Source organism: Geotrypetes seraphini, chromosome 7 (genome assembly GCF_902459505.1).
Source record: "Geotrypetes seraphini chromosome 7, aGeoSer1.1, whole genome shotgun sequence".
In the NCBI taxonomy this organism is placed as follows: Eukaryota; Metazoa; Chordata; class Amphibia; order Gymnophiona; family Dermophiidae; genus Geotrypetes; species Geotrypetes seraphini.
Window position 1 is genome coordinate 6,488,957 of NC_047090.1, and position 22,658 is coordinate 6,511,614.

The window sequence follows — 22,658 nt, forward strand, 5'->3', positions numbered from 1 at the left end:
TGGGAGAGTATCGCTTAATAAATGAAGATCATTATATGAAATAAGACCATTAAAGCAATTAAAATATTAAAAAAGTATTGAAGGAAAAGAATTGGAAAATAATTGAACTCAATTAAATAGGAGAATATATGGGACCGATGATAGCTCACTTTGTGGTTATTGGCTTGAAAAATATGTCAGGCTTATAGCTGTGAGCGCTTGAGACCCCCAGTACTTCTCCACAGTACCCAGTTTGGGTTTATAGCGACTTGTGGTTTAGCCAAGTCTCAAAGTTCCTAGTGTGTTTCACAAGAGTTTAAAGGATTATTGGCATCCAACAAGATATACAAATTCTGCATGTAAGCAGGGAACAAGGTTTGGACAGAGCAGGGTGAATTTGTGACATTCACAGTTGTTTTATAAAATATGCAAATAGACACATGGGGGGAATTCTTACAGATTGCCCAAAACTAGGTGACGGGATGTTTCATGCTAAACTAGTATTCTATAAAGGCAGTTCTGTGCTAACTCTGCATAATCCAGTTAGCATATGCTAATCATAATGAACTACCGTGTTTCCCCAAAAATAAAATATTGTCTTATATTAATTTGGGGTCCAAAAAATGCATTAGGGTTTATTTTTGGGGAGATATTTTTTTTTTCATGTACAACACTCATCTCTCCCTTCCTCTCCTCCACCACAATTCTTCCTCTTTCCTTTCTCCCCTCCCCCAGTCCAACATCTTTCCTCCCCTCTCACCCATCCCCTTGTGCAGCATCTTTTTATCCCTGCCTCCCATCCCCCTATGCAGCAAAACCCCACAGACCCTCCCATTGTGAGACTGACACACCTCCACTCCGAGGCTTCTAAAAACAGCAGCGGCAGCAGCGCTCTGTACAAACTGATTCGCGGTCTTCCCCACTGGGGCCAGGCCTTCCCTCTGCAGCATCTTTCTATTCCTCCCTCCCATCCTCCTGTGCAGCAAAATCCCACTGACCCTCCCACTGTCATGTGGCAGAGGGAAAGCCCCAGCGGGGAAGACCATGAAGCAGCTCATTCAGAGCGCTGCTACCACTGCTGCTTTAGGAAGCCTCAGAGTGAAGGTATGTCAGGTCTCACCAGGGTGGGGGGTCGATGAATTGACGAGTCTGTTTTTTTCAGTGAATCGGGCAGCACTAGTGTCAGGGATGGAGTCGGGGAGTGTCAGGGACATTCGGGGGGGCGGGGGACTTCGGGGGTTGATCTTAACAAGTGCTTATTTTTGGGTTAGGGCTTACATTAGGAGCATCTCTATAATTCATCCTAGGGCTTATTTTCGGAGAAACAGAGTATCATAGTAATGCAGGAATAGCCACTCTCTGCCCATGACCCGCCCATGCCATTCCCATGGCTGGGCCCTCTTTTGGGGCGTCCTAGCTGCATTATTTTACAGGATTGAAGCTTTCTTTTTCAGTGATATAACAGAAATTTTTCAGTGATGTAATAAAAATAGAATCGCAGTAGTCTAGCTACTAAAATGCATAACGATCATCATGGAATAAGGATGGATAGGACCTCATATGTTTAAACTTGAAAAACCTTTACTAAATATATTTCCCATAAATAAGGTATCTAAAATTATTACACCCACAAGTTTAGAAGGTTTCTCCACTGGCAAAAGCTCTCCTGAGCTTAGAGGAATAGAAGTTCTCTTCACCATTGGTCACGTTAGAGAATCAGCATAATTCATATTTTTCCCACAAATAAAAAATAAAATAGAAAGCAAATTCATCCCTACTGAATATCGGCCACATGGTGTCTGAAAAAATCAGTTCTTAATCCTTCACTGTCTTATTAATGAAGACAGAACAGGGTCTGATGTGGGTTTTCAATCACTTTTGAAAATTGGTTGTTTTTTGCAACACAAATACCTATCATCTGACCTAGGTAAAGTTAAAGCTGACAGAGTAATCGTGGTTATAATAGCAAAGGGACATTTAGAAAGAATTGTCGAAAGCTGTTCCCATGCTTTTTTCACTTTTCCATCAGTTAAAGGTTGCCAGTTTAAAAAATATCATCCACACCTTTTCTCCTTTCAAGCAGCTTCCTGGGATAAAGATTCAAAGCCCATCATATTCAGCTCTATGCCCTACCAACATTTTAGGAAGCAATTGAAAACTTATTTGTTTTCCGAATTTTAGGATACACATGACTGTATTTTTACTTAACTGTTGATTCTTAAATTTGTTAACCATTTAGAACTTAACAGTTATGCGGTATAAAAATTCATTTTTATGTCATGCTTACTTATTTTTAAAATTTCTATTCCGCCTATCAACTAGGCGGATTACAAAGTAAACCTTCATAAAATGTCAGACCTACAAAAAAATACAAATTCAAATAAAAACATACTAAAATACAAACTCAGTAAAAACTAATGTTATGTTAAAACCTACGGTATGTTTCCCACCTCACCAGCCTGGTTTTCCAGTTAGCCATGCATGAGCTAAATTTGCAGGCACTGGGTCTCCCATGTATGTAAATCGAGCTCATACATATTCATTATGGATAGCCTGAAAAGCAGACAGGACTGGGCCTGGAACCACTGATCTGTCCATATTGTTTGAAGCTTTATTTGTTTAAAACTAGCATGATTTATTACAGATAAAATAAAATGGGAAAGAAATCTTTACTATGTTGTAGTTGTAATGTATTGCTTTTGGATCTGCACTGCTATTTCATCTGGTTTAAATATGCAGAGCAGGGCAGACCGGGCTGGCTGGACTCCACAGACCACATGCGTCCTGAGACGTATCAGGCTGCTCCCATATAGGGCTGTGAGATCAGGCTGCTACCGTGGGGGAGGTGGACAGCAGAACCTATAGCAAGGCCCAGAACATTCCAGGCGCTGCATTTCTCAAAGCAGCAGACGCTCTGGAATGGTTTTCATCCACTGGATGAGACAGGAGTCCGTGTCATAGCGTCTATGTTCCTTTATAAACTCATGAAGAGGCATGGAAGGGAAACAGGGGTGGGGTGGAACAAAGACTTGTTAACTCCACTGGGAAAGAGAGAGACAGTTTTGTCCATTGGTAGTGACTGATGGATTGATTCTGATGGTGATGCCAGATATTCATCTGGCTCCAGCTGTGTTTTTAATTTACAGTATATATTCAAAAAGCAAGTTAAGCAGAACATACTTGTAATACAGTATTTAGAAATTCTGCCTTTTGGAGAGAGCATTTAATATCAAATGCCAGCACAGTGACAGGAGTTCAAAAGGCTGTCTGTCAGGTCACTACAATTATATTAGCACTTGATATAGTGCACTTAGATTGGGTAGTGTCTGTCAGCAAGTGAAGGGGTGCACATGTACGCCTGAGTGTCCAAATGCACCCCAGGTTGGAAGATGTGCAAGCTATCAGGGCAAAATAGAGTTTTGGAGCTAGAGACCAGAGCACGGTAGAGATGTGCATTCATTTGAAATGACATTGAAAACTAAAATGGGGTGGGGGAACTTGATATTCAGCCAGCTTCGGTCAGCATTTTTCTGGCTCCTGCTCTCTTTATCTCTGGATATTCAAAACCAGGCCAAGTCCAGTCACCGGCATTGAATATTCAACCCTATATGACCGGCTAACACTTGTGTAGTTAAGGGTAGGATTACCATATTTTGAAAAGGAAAACCCCAGGCACATAACCCCGCCCTACTCCGCCTCCAGTCCGGCCCCCGGCAAACCTCCTCTCTTCTGCAACCATCTCCGGCCGCGTCTGGAGGGCCAGGAGCATGCGTGGATGTGTGTGGCATCATCCGTGAATGCTCAGAGGCCCTCCAGCCGGCCCGGAACCGGTCAGGGCTTTCTAAAACCTTGACCAATGCCGGGTTTTGGAAAGTCCGTCCGGGAGAACGGACAGTCCTCTAAAAAGAGGACATGTCTGGGTTTTCCCGGATGTCTGGTATAGGTTTACTATATGGCTCCAGAAAAAGGAGGACGGATTGAGACATCTGGGTTTTACTTCCATTGCTTTCAATAGAAGTTAAGCCCAGATGTCTCTATCTGCCGTCCTTACTTCCATTTCTTTCAGTAGAAGTAACACCTGGATGTCGCAATCCGTCCTCCATTTTTGGAGCCATATGGTAACCCTAGGCTCTTAAGTGCAATATTCAAACAGAGTTCATCTCTAGGCTTTTCGTATCTTAGCACAAATACTGGTTGTACGCCTTGTCAAGTAAGGCCATCAGACCCTTGCTGACTTTTATCAAGTCAAAATTTGAAACAAGATGAAAGGCCTGCTTCTGTTTACTCAGTAGTATCTCGGTCACAGAGTGTTCTTCAACTCCCAGAATTAAACTTTTCCTGCAGGCAGTATCCAGCGTTCTCTGATTACCCCATTACACTTCCACCCACGGGTTGTGGATATGAAAATGCCTGCTGAAGGGTGAGAGCAGACACACATGGGGACCACCCCAATGTGCAAGGGGAGCAATTAACATCTGCTGCTAAATCACCAAGGCCGCCATAACTTCTTGGAAGAACAGCTGGTTGTACAGATAAGAACTTTTAGTGCTCTCTTTGGGTTTATTGAAGGCTATTATTCATGTTTAGAACCTTTTTTATATTATTTCACTATCATATTGGGTACGACACACATATTAAGAGAGAAATCTGTGATTGTAATTGACACTCCAATACAGGGTTACCAGATTTGACCTAAAAAATAAAAAAGAGGACACGGAACCCCCCCCCCCTGTTCCGCCCCTGGCTCTCTGCCATTCCACCCACAGCCCTGTCTCGTTCCACCCCCAACCCTGGCCTAACATAAACCTCGTCTCATTGCAGATGTGACGCAGTGATGTCACATGTATGCACGCATGGGTGTGATGTCACCTCGTCGCATCTGGACGTGTGCAGATGCCCTCCAGACGCAGCCCTGATCTCAACGCTTTTCAAAACCTGGACAGTGTGCTGGATTGTGAAAAGCCGTCCAGATGACTGGAAAGTCCTCTACAAAGAGGACAAATTCAGGTAAATCCTGACCTCTGGTAACCCTGCTCCAATCACAGTTGTGACCTTTGGCTGCACAGATGGCTCAGAGGCCTTTTACTGAAGCCTGGGGCTCCTTTTACGAAGGCGCGTTAGGGCCATAACGCGCAGAATAGCACGCGCTAAATTGCCGCGTGCACTAGCCGCTACCGCCTCCTTTTGAGCAGGCGGTAGATTTTCGGCTAGCGCACACTATAGCACGCACTAATCCGGTGCGTGCGCTGTAACGTTTAGCGCACCTTTTACAAGGAGCCCCTAGTGAGCACTAACAGAATTAGCGTGCACACAATAAAAGACGCCTTCAGTTAGGTGCCTAACTTAATGATCAGTGCCAATTGAGACAATGAAAAAAATTAAGAACCTAAGAATAGCCTTCCTGGATCAGACCAATGGTCCATCAAGCCCAGTATCCCGACTTCACGGAGGCCAATCCAAGTCACAAGTATCTGGAAAAACCTAAATAGTAGCAGAATTCCATGCCACCGATCCAGGGCAAGCAGTGGCTTCTCCCATGTCTGTCTCAACAGCAGACTATGGACTTTTCCTCCAGGAACTTGGCCAAATCTTTTTTTTTAACCAGCTACAGTTACTGCTCTTACCACATCATCTGGCAACACATTTTTAGGTTTTAAGAGAAAATGGGATATTCACGTGGGATCTCTAGGGGAGTAAAGTCAGGGGGGCGGGTTTTTGGGTATGGGCAGACTTGGTGGGCTATAGCCCTTTTCTGCTGTCATTTTTCTATGTTTCTATTCCAGAGCTTAACTATTCTCTGAGTGAGAAAATAATTCCTCCTATTGGTTTTTAAAGTATTACTCTGTAACTTCATCGAGTGTCCCCTAGTCTTTATAAATCTTGATGCAGTAAAAAAAAAAAAAAAAAAAAAAATCGGTCCACTTGAACCCCTTCTACTCCACTCAGGATTTTGTAGACTTCAATCATATTCCCCTCAGCCGCCTCTTTTCCAAGCTGAAGAGCCCTAACCATTTTAGTCTCTCCTCATATGAGAGGAGTTCCATTCCCTTTATCATCTTGGTTGCTCTTCTTTAAACCTTTTCTGGTGCCGCTATATCTTGAGATAAAGAGACCAGATTTGAACACAATATGCCAGGTGAGGTCGCACCATGGAGTGATAAGAGACATTTTAACATTCTTAGTCTTGTTAACCATCCCTTTTTTAATAATTCCTAGCATCTTGTTTGCTTATTTGGCCGCTGCCACACATTGGGCAGAAGGTTTCATCGTATTGTCTATGATGACAGCCAGATCCTTTTCTTGGGTGCTAATCCCCAAGGTGGACCCTAGCATCCGGTAACTGTGATTCGGGTTATTCTTCTCCATGTGCATCACTTTGCATTTGTCCACATTCAATTTCATCTGCCACTTGGACGCCCAGTCTTCCAATTTCCTAAGGTCTGCTTGCAATTTTTCACAATCCGCTTGCGTTTTAACAACTTTGAACAGTTTAGTGCCATCTGCAAATTTAAGCACCTCACTCGTCGTTCCAATTTCCAGATCATCTTTAAATAAGTTAAATAGCACTATTTGAAAACTAATTAAAAACCAATTAAAAAAATCAGTTTGCTGGTATGACGGCGCCTACTACGTTGATGTAAGCATCTACACCAAGGCGCCTACTGGCAAGTAGGGATGGTTAAGGGCGGATTCGGGCCAGAGTTTGGGCGTAGATTGACTTAGGTGCCCTCATTCAGGCTAAGAAAACCCTGGCCTAAATGGCAGTGTACCTAAGGTCGCTAAATGTGATTCTATAAATGGCAACTAGCGGTTGATTAACAACCATGCTGAACAGCGCCAAGGAGTTACAGGCCATTTATAGAATTACATTACATTACATTAGAGATTTCTATTCCGCCATTACCTTGCAGTTCAAGGCGGATTACAAAATAATTAAGGTTGGTCAGTTACATAAAGAGAACAGTGGTCTGTTATAAGAAGAGATCAGTGGTCATGACTAGTGAAGAGGGCGGGTATTCTCAGGGAGTTAAGAAGCTAGGAGGAATGATGGAATCATGGTGTTAAGACTTAAGCAGGGATTTCTTGAAGAGTAAGGTCTTTATTTCTTTTCTGAATAGCTTGTAGTCCGTGGTTGTAATTAGCAGATTGGAGATTTGGTTATCCAGTTTCGCTGCTTGGGTGGCTAGGAGTCCGTCGTAAAGTTTTTTCAGAAACCTATTTTATACCAATGGGCTTATTAGAATTTAGCGCATTAAGCTTTAGTAAAAGGTCCTCTCAAACATGTATTATGAGAGTTCCTCCTATATTTATCTAAATATTGATCTAGTCAAATATTGTTTTCTTGCTGGCAACATAATTTTATCACAGGAATATTTTTTCTGGGTGGACAGGAAGTACTAATGCTGACAGTTTACACTGAAGTTGGAAGAAAGTGTTGGGGGGGAGGGGAGAGCTAGAATAGAAGCACATTTGTCCCATGGAATCAAAGAGATGTCAAACATTTGGGCCTTATGAGCCTATTAGGGACAGAAAAGGTCCCTGCATAGACCACGCAGAGGCTTAGCAAGGGTAGGTGGCGCTCCCGCCCTCTTCTTCACCCCCGTTCCTTCCCTGCTCCCCCACCACTTGCCTTCCCTACCCCCCTCATTAATACTTGAGCAGCATCTCCAACCTGCTGCCTGCACCAGCCTCAGCTATCCCTCTGACATTTATTTAAAAATTTTATATACTGTTTAAAACTAAACGGTTTACATAATTTACACACACAGTATTTAAAATGAACACATAATAAAAACAAATGTATAGTCAAATAAACATATAGTAAAATAAACCTAAAAACAATCTTCAATGAAATACCATAATGTAGATAAAAAAGATCATGGATAGTTCATCAACTTTATCAAAAGTTACTAAAAAAACCATCTAGAAATAGCTGCGTCTTTAATCATTTTCACAGCAATTTCGTAACTCCTGCGCAACAAGTCTCAACAAGTCTTGGGTTCACAGATGTCTTCAGTAAAGCTAAATTTGCAGAACGCAAAGATCTTTTGGGTATATTACTTTTAAGCAATTCTGAGATGTTTCCATACGGTACAGGGCAGAGAAGAGGAGAGGTGCCAGTGCCTTCATCATGACGGCACCTAGGGTGGTTGCCCCTCCCCCCTGCTATGCCCTTGAAAACATGTGTTTAGCAACACCATGGAAATGATTAATAGTCGTCATAATAGTACTGGGTTGAGAACCCCTGATCTAGAGCAGCCTGAGATCCCAATTCATTCTCATTTCTCATCGGAAGCCTCAGCATTAAAGACTTAAATAAAGCTGAGGGAAGTGTTGATCATTACGGGGAGATTGTCCCAGGTATTTCTAAAATTGCCTTTGAGTTAAACTTACTGTATATGCATGATTTAGCCAGGCTGGGTAGAGATGTTCCCAGGGTAGGGTTTGGACTTATGACTTGCTTAATGGTTAGAGCAGCCAATTCAAATCCCACAGCTGTTGCTTGCGATCTTGGGCGATCTATAGGCTATGGCTCTTTACACCTGCATTGTGAGGTCATAGAGCTTTATGGTTATAGAAACATAATGACAGATAAAGGCCAAATGGCCCATCCGCAGCATCCACTATCTCCTCCTCTCCCTGTTGGCTACGGCTCTTAACATTTGCATCTCTTCGTCCTATAGGCTACGGTTCTTTACACCTGCATTGTGAGGTCATAGAGCTTTATGGTTATAGAAACATGATGGCAGATAAAGGCCAAATGGCCCATCCAGTCTGTCCATCCGCAGCATCCACTATCTCCTCCTCTCCCCATTGGCTAAGGCTCTTAACATTTGCATCTCCTCTTCCTATAGGCTAAAGCTCTGTACACCTGCATTGTGAGGTCATAGAGCTTTATGGTTATAGAAACATGATGGCAGATAAAGGCCCATCCACAGTTACCATTATCTCTTTCTCTCTCTGAGAGATCCCACGTGCCTATCACAGGCCCTTTTCAATTCAGACACAGTTTATAAACTAATAGAAGAAAGAGCGCCCTATCCAATACGATGTCTATCATCCTAGGCTTATTCATGCCCAAGATATCTTTGAGCTGGACTTTGTATGAGTTCCTGGGTCTTTACGCAGACATTCTATTGATGACACCAAGTGGAAATGATATTACCAGCACTGCACAAATTTGACGTTGAAGAAATTTCAAAATTAAGTATATTTGAAAAGATCAATAACCCTCAGGCTATGGAAACCCACTGAAAACATCCACCTCCCTCCAGATCAAGAACATGTGAATCCCATGTGCAGCCTCTACGGCGGAGCAAGTGTCGTGATCCAGCGCCCTTTAGTTTGCTAAATTAGCAGCAGGAATGCTATGCTGGCTGCCGACCAGAAACAGAAACAGGGCCTGTTAACGGATACATTTAAACCATTAATGTTAAATTCTTTTTCCTTTTTTTTTCTAAATAGCTCCTTATCCCTTTCTCATCCTGTGCAGTTTACTTGGCAAAAATATTAAATCCACCCACTAAATATAAACCAGAAAAGATTTCCGTGGGAAAATTCATTAGAAATGTCTCACTGTCTGATTGAAAAAAAAAAATTAAAAAACAGAAGAAATATATGTAGAGGCAGACATATGTATAGACAGAGGAACAGCTGAAGGTCTGAACTGCTGGCTTCCTTCTTATGCCCTCATCTAAATGAACATTTTCATTGATTCACTTTAAGTTTGTAGAACCCTTAATTATTCACGTTTGTGCATTTATTAGATGTCATTCAACAAAACATAGGCTGGAAAGACGGAATAATTTAATTTCTGAAACTGAATAGATAAAGACACAGTATTAAAAAGGAAGCCCTTTTCTAATAATGTCTCGAGCTGTAGTGAGATGCAGGGTCTTCATTCTCTGACTTCCCTTTAGATGAGGTTGAACTTGCCCACTTTTGGAGATACCCCATCATGCTACCCTCAAACCACTTATTTGGAGTAAAATTGATTAATTTTTCATGCTCTCCCTCCTAAAAGTCATCTTCTTCTAAAACATCTCTGGAGAAAGGAAACATAGAACATGACAGCAGAAAAGGGCCACGGCCCATCTAGTCTGCCCACACTAATGGCCCACCCCCTAACTTCCTCCATGAAGAGATCCCACATGCCAATCCCATCTTTTCTTAAAATCTGGCACGCTGCTGGCCTCAATTACCTGTTGTGGAAGATTAGTCCAGCGATCAACCACCCTTTCGGTGAAGAAATATTTTCTGGTGTCGCCATGAAATTTCCCACCCCTGATTTTCAACAGATGCCCTCTTGTTGCCGTGGGTCCTTTAAGGAAAAAGAGATCCTCTTCCACCTCGATACGGCCCGTGACATATTTGAACGTCTCGATCATGTCTCCCCTCTCTCTGCGTTCCTCGAGTGAGTACAGCTGCAACTTACCCAGTCGTTCCTCATACGGGAGATCCTTGAGACCTGAGACCATCCTGGTGGCCATTCGCTGAATCGACTCAACTCTCCGCACATCTTTTTGATAATGCGGCCTCCAGAATTGTACACAGTATTCTAGATGAGGTCTCACCATGGCTCTGTATAATGGCATCATGACCTCAGGCTTCCTGTTGACGAAACTTCTCTTGATACAACCCATCATCTGCCGTGCCTTAGATGAAGCCTTCTACACTTGAGTAGCAGTCTTCATGTCTGCACTGATGATCACTCCCAAGTCTCGTTCTGCTGTAGTCTTGGTCAAAGTTTCTCCATTCAAGGTGTAAGTTCTGCATGGATTACCTATGTGGGATCACTGCGGGAGTCATACCAATAAATAGGGTCGCTAGGATATAGACTTAATAGAGCAGGTCAGTAGAGTTAAGGGGGCCAGTAGACTTAAAAGGGGGTCAACGGTATGGGCAGACTTGATGGGCTGTAGCCCTTATCTGCCGTCATCTTTCTATGTTTCTATGTTTCCTTAGACCGCTATATCTGAAGAAGAAGAGGTAGAATTTAAGGGAGGCATTTTACATTAAGCGATTTAAAGACAAGGCTTAGATGGTTAAACCTTGGCTCTTATTTTTGGCTTCATCCCAACCTACTGGTTAACTCCTTAAGGTCCAAAAAAGATCTCAGATGCTCAGGCAGGAAAAAGACATAGCTTAAAATATTTAACTATGCATTTACAGGGATATGCTAGCAAAAAAGTAGCACCCAATTTTCTCGTTTCCTCTCTCATTGTAAGAAATTCTCTCCGTCTTCTCTTGGGTTGATCTCGTCACATCTGGATATATCCATATTCTCTGCCCATAAAACGGTGTTATTCCTTTTTTAAAGTAAATTCTCATAACAGATGTGATGTCTTGTCGCAATTGGGAAATTTCAAAGAAATGATATACAAGATTATACCAATGTACAGTGTATTTACAAGGGGGAAATCATGACTGAAATCTAACCCCCCCAAGGGCAAAACCTCCTGTCACATAATTAGAAATCCTTTTCTTCTCTTTTGTATCCAATGAATAATGACCAAAATCATCTGGATTCTGTCCCCTAGGAAGGTAACTCCAGATGATCTATAATATATCTTGTAGAAATAAAAAAAAATGAAACTAACATTGTTGCTGTGTAAGAAATATCCCTTGCAGACCTCTCTAAGACAGCTGTTAATGCAAAGTATCAGGAGAGCTCTTCCGCCAAGGGAGTTTTAGGAACAGTAACATAGAAACATAGAAATAGGCGGCAGATAAGGGCCACGGCCCATCTAGTCTGCCCACCCTAATGTCCCTCCCCTACCTTTGCCCTGTGAATAGATCCCATGTGCCGATCCCATTTGGCCTTAAAATCAGGCACGCTGCTGGCCTCAATCACCTGAAGTGGAAGACTATTCCAGCGATCAACCACCCTTTCAGTAAAAAAGAATTTCCTGGTGTCCCTGTGCAGTTTCCCGCCCCTGATTTTCCACGGATGCCCCCTTGTTGTCACTGGACCCTTGAAAAAGATGATATCTTCTTCCACCTCGATGCGGCCCGTGAGATACTTGAATGTCTCGATCATGTCACCCCTCTCTCTGCGTTCCTCGAGTGAGTATACCTTTAATTTATCCAGCCGTTCCTCATACGGGAGATCCTTGAGTCCCGAGACCATCCTGGTGGCCATTCTTTGGACTGACTCAAGTCTCTGCACATCCTTGCGGTAATGCGGCCTCCAGAACTGCACACAGTACTCCAGGTGGGGTCTCACCATGGATCTATACAATGGCATAATGACATCAGACTTACGGCTGACGAAACTCCTGCGAATACAACCTATGATTTGCCTTGCCTTGGATGAAGCTTGCTCCACTTGATTGGCAGTCTTCATGTTCTCACTTACGATCACCCCTAAGTCTCGTTCTGCTTCAGTTTTTGTTAGGATCTCACCATTAAGGGTGTAAGTCCTGCATGGATTTTGGCTACCCAGGTGCATGACTTTGCATTTTTTGGCATTGAAGTTGAGTTGCCAGGACCTAGACCAGCGCTCCAGTAGTAGTAGGTCGTGCATCATGTTGTCGGGCATTGAATCTATGTCCGTTGTGCTTTTGCCCACTACATTGCCCAGTTTGGCGTCATCGGCGAATAATTTCATTTTACCTCGCAGCCCTTCCGCTAAGTCTCTTATAAAGATGTTGAAAAGTAGACGCCATTGGCAAAAAGGAGTCTCTGCAAAAGTGACAACTGTCTCTGCATATTTAAAGACTTTCGGGAATTTGTGAAAAATATCATGAGGTGAGCTAAACTTAGCATTTTCGAAAGCCTCATACTTAAAAATTTAGCCCTGTTTTCCAAGTTTTGATCATACGTCTCAATGAAACTTCATCTTGCAATATGTGGCTCTGTACTTTCTTAATTTGGGGAACAGATCATACCAAGTTGAGAACATTCTTTTCCTGGACATCCATTGGAGAGTCCAAATCCTTAAGTGTGGTAGCGTTAACCTGCAGAAGCCAAGACAAATGTTTTATTTAAATTTTTATACAGTTCCTGCGAGCTCAAAAGGTTTTGAAGTGGTATTCATTCAGATACAGATGGCTTTTCGTTCTCCCTGAAGAGCTCACAAGCTAAGTTTGTACTTGAGGCAACGCAGGGTTAACCCCCTCTTTTACAAAACTGTAGCAAGGTTTTTAGCATCAGCTGTGGCGGTAACAGCTCTGACATTCATAGAATTCCTATGAGCATTGCAGCTGTTACCACCGCGGCTGACACTAAAAACCACGCTACAGCTTTGTAAAAGGGATGTGTGTGTATGTGTAAATGACTTGTCCAAGATGACAAGGATTTGAATTGGCTTCCCCTAGTTCTCGGCCTACTGTACTAATCATTAATCTACTCTTCCACTTGTTATTCAGACCTTATGGAGATTTTCAATCACAGTCCAGATTGATTCTAGAATGATCCTTGATGGCATAGTCAGCGGTTGTACTAGGCTGGTGTCCAGCACCCAACCCTCACTAAGAGTGCCCAGTACCTCTTCCTTGTTGTCCACCCAACTAAACACTGCCATTCATCAACATTACAGCCACAGATGTACCAGCTACTGGAGTGGCCATAGCTGCTAACTTTCGACATGCAGGGATGGGGGCAAGCTGCCCCTTACAGAGCTTTGAGATGTCTTACTCCTCTGCCAACTCAGCTCCAAGTGCCCTCTATGGACCCAGAAGACTGCCAGACATTTGTGGGCTGAACTAAACTTTGCCCCCCTGGTTGGTGCTCTTCTCCACCCTGACTAAAGAAGAAATACCTGCATTCAACAGTGTGGATCTTGCGAAGGCTGTTAGAGGAGCAACCATGTCTCCAGCTTTTGGGGTGTTTCCTCTTACATGTACTGTAAGTATCCAAACATAACATGAACTAAGGCATGAAACCGAGTTCTGAAATGCACTGTGTGAACTAATTTGAGAAAATCACTTGTGCTTCCCAGCAATGTTTACCTTTTGTCATGCATGAAAAGACATGTTACTTCTCAGATTGCTGTAGCCAAAACATACAGATATCTTCTGTCCCTCCCCAACCTAATATAGGCCTTTTAAAAAGCCACGAGAATGAGTGCCACACGGCAAATGCTCCGACACCCATTCATCCCTGAGTGTTGGAGCATTTAACATGTTGGCCCACTATATGAGGCTTAGTAAAAGGGATCACTTAGAGACACAGAGTGAGAATATTGCATGGAGTATATCCATTGCTGGAAGACTGGTGCCTTCCGTGAGACACTTTTTTTCTTTTTATGCAAGTTTAAAACAAGAAAAATCAGTCTTTGTAAACAGGTTTTCAAGAATAAAGGAGGAAACCAGTAGACATAAAAGAAAAGCATACGGTACGCACAAACACAGGATTGACAGACAGACAATTAGCAGAGCCATAGACAGGTAACCCAAAGGCAGAAACCGTAGACAATAAGTGGACTAGTGACCAGTGGCATTCAACCCAGTCCTCAGGGACCAGCTGGCCAGTCGGGTTTTCAAAATCTCTGTCATCCATATTCGTTGAGGACTGGGTTGAATACCACTGGACTAGTAGATGGGCAGTGTTTTAGACCAAGCAGTGGTGTAGCGAAGGTGGGAGGCGCCCCCCACCCTCTTCACTCCCCCCCCTCCGCTATGCGCCGCTTCCCTTCCCCCATAACTCTCGCTCTTCCCCAGTAAGAGCAGCTGCCCACGCCGGCCTCGGCTCTCCCTATGACATCCCTTCCTGGTCCCACGACAAAGAAGTGACTTCAGAGTGAGAGCTGAGGCCGGCGTGAGCAGCTGCTCATGCTGGGGAAGAGCGAGAGGTATGGGAGGGGGAAGTGAAAGCATGGGAGCGGAGCAGGGAAAGGGAGGGGTGGGGGCGGAAGAGAGGTGCCGGCACCCCCACCAAGACAACGCCCGGGATAGTCTGTCCTCCCAGTGCCCCCTCCCCCCCCCCAGTAGTCATTCTCTACCCCACTGTGTATTCATCCTGTATTGCTGATTGTAGACGGCCATGCTGCTGGTGGCTAATTTCAAACGGCAGCATTGACCTCATTCATTGTATCTATGTTTATTGATTTACCCCCACCACCCCCTTTTACAAAACCATGAAAGCGGTTTTTAGCGCCAGCCAGCATGCTGTGCGCTGCTCTAACACTCATAGGAACTCTATGAGCGTCAGAGTAGCGCACAACGTTCAGTGCGCCAGCTGGCGCTAAAAACGCTTTATGGCTTTGTAAAAGGGGGGGTATTTATTTAGATATTTGACCCCCCACACATACACACACACTTTTATCAAGCTGCACTGCTGAGCAGTAGAAGCTAAATGCTGAGCCGCCCATAGGAATAGAATGAATGGGCAGCTCAGCTTGATAAAGGGGGTTTGATGCTATTAACAAAATTATAAGTTTTATGTTGAATTATACCTGGGTGAATCTCTTCATAAAGGCGGTTAGTTAATATAGAATACACTTCTCCCTCCCTATTCGTGGGAGTTAGAGGTAGAGCCGGCCCGCGAATAGGGAAAAATCGCAAATAACTTTTGGCCAGCTCTGACCCACCCCCGGACCTTACCTGGTGGTCTAGCGGTGACACTGGGCAGGAGCGATCTTCCCACACTCCTGCCCCATGCAGAGCCATGCTGCTGAGTTCCTGTGGTCTCACGAGACAGGAACTCCCTGTTGTAGTCTCGTAAGACCACAGGAACTCACAGCACGGCTCTGCATAGGGCAGGAGTGTGGGAAGATCGCTCCTGTCCTCCGTCACCGCTAGACCACCAGGTAAGGTCCATGCTCCGATCACCCCCACACCACCTCCAATCGCCCCCACACCACCTCCGATCGCTCCCCCGCCGCCTCTGATCGCCTCCCTCCACCTCTGATTGCCCCCCGCCGCCTCTGATCACCTCTCTCCAAGTCACAGGGCCGTTTTTTCTCAGAAGGGGGGCTGGGGAAAAACCACAGATAATCGAAACCCCAAACATTGAAACCGTGAATAGGGAGGGTAAAGTGTACTGGAAAGAAAGGAATAGATAACCAGATTAATAAGATAAAAAAATGATATAGATAAAAATTCCCCAAAACTAAAAGCGGCCTGGACAGGACTAAGAATGACCAACCAGGAGGCTGGTTGAAAGAGGTGTAATTGGAAATATTCAGCACTGGGGCTTTAAGCCTTCGATGCTTAATCATGTCAGATTATCATGTGCTAAGCTTTCTCTGCCAAAGTCACTCCTTTGCACTATTAGGACATTTTAGGTAGATTTCATGGACAAAAGCTGAATTATAACATTATTGAAACAAACCAAGGAAATCAAAGTGACTGAGGAGGAAGGAGGTCAAAAGGGCACAGAATCAATGTTTAGTCTGATGGACTTTTCCAGGAAATGTCTGTGGAAAGATCGGAAGACGTTTAGGTTCCACTGTTTATTCTAGTGAGAGAAAGTGTGTGTGTGTAAACCAAGATTCACAAATAGCTCACACAGTACTGGTTTTATTTTAAAAAATATTATATACTGTATAATACCTACACGGTTTACATAAAAATCGAACATTACACAAATGTTCAATGAAAAGAAAAAATAAAAACCACTTAGTTCTTTAACCCTTTCAGGACCATAAGGATCGTAGGCCAATTTTTGTGGTTTTGACGACATTTTTATGGTAAAAAGGGCTTGCAGATGCCAAAAAATTGATTTTTTTTGTGAAATATCATTATTTATTTTTTTTTTAAATCACACTTCTGGCTTATGGACAGTGTGGCAAGTGAATCTTCTCGTCAATCTGGCAACGACGCTAATGAATGAATGTCAGAACCAGTTTGTTTACATAAAGGCAGTATCCTATGGAATCCGTACATATCAAATTTAGAACTGTAGACTATCCCAATCTAAATTTATAGGATTTTAAAGTTATGGGACAAATAGGTCCCTTGGTCCTGAAAGGGTTAAAGCCACCTCACACAATTCAAAATATCTATCACATTAAAACATTTGCAGGTATTTAAATTTCCAGATTATGAAAGCATTTATGTGCGTTTTCAACAGTTTCTTGAAACCCAGTCTAGAGCTCCTGGCAAAGCATTTACTCTTTAGTCCAGCACCAACATGATACCCTTCTCCTCTACTGCCAGCTCTCGACTTCATCCCTTCTGCCTTCCTTCATCGTAGGCCTGGAACAACCTGTCTGACTTGGCACAGTGGGCTTCATCTCTAGCAGTATTCAAAACCAGGCTGAAAGCCCACTTTTAAGTCCTAACTCTACCAACTTGTAAAGCGCCATATTTGTCTGTAGTCCTCTACGCTCTCTACCACTTCATCCCTTTTGGATTTCCCTACAAGAGCAGCATATATTGATTCATCATTTTTTGTCCAGTGTGGCTGTCATAATTGTAAGATCTATTGAGAAGGGATTATCTCTTGTGTGTTTATTTATAAAATTTATAAGTTCTATCAGAGATGCCTTAGTCTAGCGGATGATCAAATATTTCCTAGGCTTGAGGTCGAGTAGACAGGTTAGGCAAGGCTTTCCTGAAATTTCAAAGACTCGCTAGGGATCTGATGTGTGGTGACAGGTTGTTCCATATGTTTGGAAGGAAATGGAAGTAGGAAAGTTTCTAGGCTGTTTGGAGTTGGAGGACATGTCCACGGGGTGTAGGGACAGAGTTTGTGTGAGAAATATCTGGGTGCCATGTCGTGGAGGGATTTGTATGCTAGTACTAGGCCTTTTAAGAGGAGGTGCCAAAACCTTCACATACAAGTTGCCGGATTTGTGCCGTTTATTTTTAACAATTACTAAAATTTTTTTTTTTTTGGAAAAAAGAAATCAAAGAAAGAAATAAATGCACAGGAGAGCCAAAAGAACTCAACCCGCGGCAAAATAGAAGGCAAAAAAGAGATTCAATGGGCGCAAATTGAAGATAGACTTCTCAGCTCCGCGGAAGAAAAAGAACTGAGGAGACACACCCAGAGCATTGGGCGGGAAGGCACTGGCGCATGCGCGGTGCGGGCATCTCGAAACTTCTGAGTTTCTTCAAGCAAGACATGCTTGCAAGATGTCCGTATCGGGGCTCTGTCGGATGACATCGCCCACTAGTGAGAATACCTGCCTGCTTGTCCTGGGATAATGGTTGCTCCGGCAAATACATGCACACTCCTGCAAGTATTTTAAAACAGGCTCAGCCTCAGCAGATCCTTTTCCAAAACACCGCTTGAACTGAGCACGTCCCAACCTGATGTTGCAATCCAGATCTTGAAGTCTTATTATTTTACTAGTACAGTTTGACTAGGTCTTTCAAGCTCAAAAATAAACACTTTCGCTGTAAATTGAAGCTGGCTTGCAGCCCAGTTGGGTGGATGTGCCAGTCTGGCTGGCTCATGGATGTCAGCAGAAAGAGATTGATTCATGGCTGTGAATCCAGCTCCCTTAAGAAACAACACGCTCCCTTTTGTGAAGGAAGTGCATAACTAGAACTGAGCTCCCGAGTCAGTGGTCTCCAACTTTTTCCATGTAAAGGGTCGCAGTGCGAATACGAGAAAAGTTCTGAGGGTCACCAAAAGATTTCAAGCTTACGCTTACCACTAACCCCCCCTCATTTATGAACGCGTAGCTCGGGTTTTAGCTCCGGCAGCGGCGGTAACTGCTCCTCCTCCATAAGGAAAGTTATCCTTTCCAGTAACTCTCCTCCCTGTCCACTAAAGCACAAGCAGCTTCTTTGACCTGGACTCAGCTGATATCACTTCTCTCTTTACTCTCTTACTTATCTGCACCGTAGCCTAGGATGGTGCTCTTTTCAAGTTTTTCTCTATAATTACGTAGGAACACTTCCATTATAGAAGAGAAAAAAAATTCAGCTAAATGCTGAAGCCCTGCTCCAATAGTGAGCTTACCAAATCTTGCTTCATCATAATCTGTCTCTTATATTGGCATAAGGAGATACCACAGTAGTTAAAGGACAGGAATGGATTAAATGATTGGGCTATAAAATTTCCTCTGTTGTTCCCGATTTAGAACTTTAAATAGAGTAGCTTTAACTGTAACTACTTGTCCAACTCTTCTCAAAAAAGGAAGCATCCAACACAGAATGAAAGGACTGGGACAATGATTTTTACCCTTGCGGAGAAATAAAGCCAAATTATTTCAGCTTCCAAGCACGCAGATCCATCAAGAAACAAAATAAAAATTTACATGGAAGTAACAGCAGAAACCAACTGTGTTCTTCTTGTGGCCCCTGCTGGGCATTGTTATTGTTGCAGGTCAATTTTCAGTTATATCCCCTCAAGTAGATTGTGCCAGTTAATATTCTCTTCATTAGCCCCCCCCCCCCTCAAAAAATAAAAATCCAAAAGATTACATAGAACCATTTAATATGAGTACTTAACAAAAATTAGCTTTACATACAATAATAGTTCCTACAATTCAATGAGCACACCAGAACTTTTATACTGAAACCAATACATTTATTTAAAGAAAATAGCTAGCTACAGGGCAGCTCTAGGATTCATCCTGCTCAAGAAGAAAACTTCTTGGGTAATGGTCTATAAAATATTTAAAGAGCAGCCTGGAAAGGCAGTGAAATCATAAGCTTATAAGCTCTCAAGAGCCAACACAACACCTAATAGTCTACTACCAATTCCATTTTGCTCATTTCATTAACTCAAAGGGTTTATCGTAACATGGCCTACCAAAAAAAAAAAAAAAAGAGTTAAATAATCTATATTCTATTATTGCCAACAAATAGTTCATAGCAGATTACACACAAAGAACTGCATCAATTCAGCTAAGATACACATAAATAAGACATTATCCCATTATTAACTAATAAGATTAAGACTGTAGCACAGGGGTGCCCACACTTTTTGGGCTTGTGAGCTACTTTTAAAATGACCAAGTCAAAATGATCTACCAACAATAAAATTTTAAAAAACAAAACACAAAGCACACTGTACGCAGAGAAAATGTTAATCATTTATATTCTGTGGGTTTTCAAAGAGATCAAGGCAGATGACTATGCAATGTCATCTCAGGACAACTATACAAAAATAGACAAATATACCCCCTCCCTTTTTACTAAACCACAATAGCGTTTTTAGTGCAGGGAGCTGCGCTGAATACCCTGCGCTGCTCTCGATGCTCATAGGCTCCCTGCGCTAAGAACCTCTATTGCGGTTTAGTAAAAGGGGGCCATAGTACAAAATAGACAACAGATATAAATTCTCAAAAACAGACAAATTTTGATCACTAAATTGAAAATAAAATCATTTTTCCTACCTTTGTTGTCTGGTGATTTCATGAGTCTCTGGTTGCACTTTCTTCTGTGCATCCAATATTTCTTCCCTTCTTTCAGCCTGCTTTATGCTTCCAGACCTCATTCCCTCCGCCAACTTTTTCTTCCTCTCTTCCTGCCCCTCCCCTTTTTCTGTCTGTCTCCCTGCCCCTCTTTCTTTGTCTCTCTCTCCATACCCTCTTTCTTTGTCTTCCTGTCCCCCCCCCCCGTCTTTTTCCCTTCTTTCTTTCTCCGTGCCTGCTCCCAAGCTACTATCGCCGCCATCCAAACCACCACCGCCCCAAGCTCTCCCTGCTTCCCCACACAGAAGCGTCAAGCCAACCAATTTTCCTCTCCCCGACATCATTTCTGAAGTCTGAGAGTAAGTTCCGGGCCAGCCAAGCAGCAATTGACTGGCCCGGAACTTCCTCTCCAATGTCAGAATTGACATTGGGTAGGGGAAGTTGGTCGGCTCAGCACTTCTGAGTCTGACAGCAAGTAGAATGTGAAGGCAATGCGATCGACCTTTTGGGCACCCCTGCTGTAGCAGGTTTCCAGATCTTTCCGTGTCTGTGTAGAAAGAACAGACGTTTCAGCCATTATGCTGTGGCTTTCTTCATGGTATGCTGAGGTCTGCAGAGGCCCGCAAAAAATTCAAAAATTTCTTGACCCACAGACTGCCCTGTTCTCAATCAGGTCCATGAATCCACTATACTGTATATAAAGACAACTATGACAGAAATAGGCCGCTGACACCTACAGCACTTTTTAAAGGCAGTTAACGGTTTTGGCATGGACGGAAAAATGGCTTCAGAGAAATTAAACTCAATTTTGTCCCGAAAAGAAAATAATTTAGTTTTTTCTACAGATTTTTAAATAAAGAAGTAAGACAAGAGACACACTAGAAATACTAGCAGAAAAAAACCCAAACAAAGCAGGAAGGACACACAGTAACTGAGTGCAGTCGAAAAGTACTTCTTTGTTCTGCTGAAAACAAAGACCTGAGGAACTGCAAGCCTATGTCAGGCAGGAAGGGACTCGTGCATATGCGGTGCAGGCAGTCGTGAAATTTCTAAAAACTGGCTCAGTGGATGAGGTCACCCATATGCGAGTATATGCTGCCTACTTGTCCTGGGATAACAGAAATTTCAACCAGCCCACTCATCCCCTTTGGCATCTAACCCCTATACACCTGTACCCCACAATTAACCTCCTCCATCCCCGCCCATACCTGCAAGCGTCAACACTATCATTTACTGGCTTGCAGCCTTTTATTTTCTCCCAACCCCAATAGCTTCCTGCAATTCTTTAGTTGGTATTCACTATTCAACCAATGAGTGTTCCCAAGCCCCAGTCTGGTATTCCCCAGTCTTGTGCAGTTCTGCTGTTATAGAATGGAGATGTAATCCATTAGTGGGAAAGTAGGAAAATACAATTGGCTTGGTTTCTCTACAACAAACTTACTGCATTTTACCTCAGAAATACAGGGGATCCTTAAGGGGCTATGCAGAAGTATAATATACATTATAAGATGGGACATACTTATTAGATTACAAATAGGAACTTTAAGTTGTTTGGATTTTTTTATTCCTAAGCCTATACTTGCAGCCCAAAACTCTGTGGCAGTGAGGAATGGCAGAGTACAGCTGAAGTCCAGTGACCCTTCCTTAAATCTCCTAATTTTACAATGAGGGCAGCAGGGATGGCTTAGTGAGGCAAGGAACAGACCAGAGTACAGAAAGACCAGATTCATCATTCACTAGCACAGTGCTTTAGTACCACTAATTCCACAAAACCAGAGTTAAGGCTCAAGTTAGGGGTGAAAAACAAAAACACAAAAACAGCTAATTATATTTTAAAAGACATGTTGGTCAGATAACCCTCTTCACCATTTACCCAACTACATTTTTATTTTTTGAAATTTCTCCTTTCAATAAGAATATGACTCAGGTCAGCTCACAAGTCCACAGAAAAGGGAGCTAAAACAAAGGCAAACCCTCCACCAGTCTGTCCGCACAAAAATAGAATGATACTTTTGGTTTTTATTATGGGATGTGGGCTGTTTTTTTTTGTTGTTGTTAGATTGTTATTTTTGTGTATGTGGTGTTTTAACAAAGATCCAGAAAATTGGCCAAACCTCGGAGCCCAGCAGCCCAGAATATGACTCTTACCAGGGTCTGACCATATAAAGGGGAAGTCAATATCTGTTAATTGCATTCGACTATTCTCAAATACAGCTGTAAATAATGACCTAATACTTAGCCTGTCTTGTGTACTGCAGTTGTAGCAAACCATTTAAGACATCAAATCTTTAAAATACACTACACCGGCATGAGATGAATCCTCAAGATATAAATTTGTATCATTTAATTACTTTTACAGTATTAGCATTTCAGACATTACATTTCACTTTCAAACCGACAGAGCTTTGGTATAATTTATGGC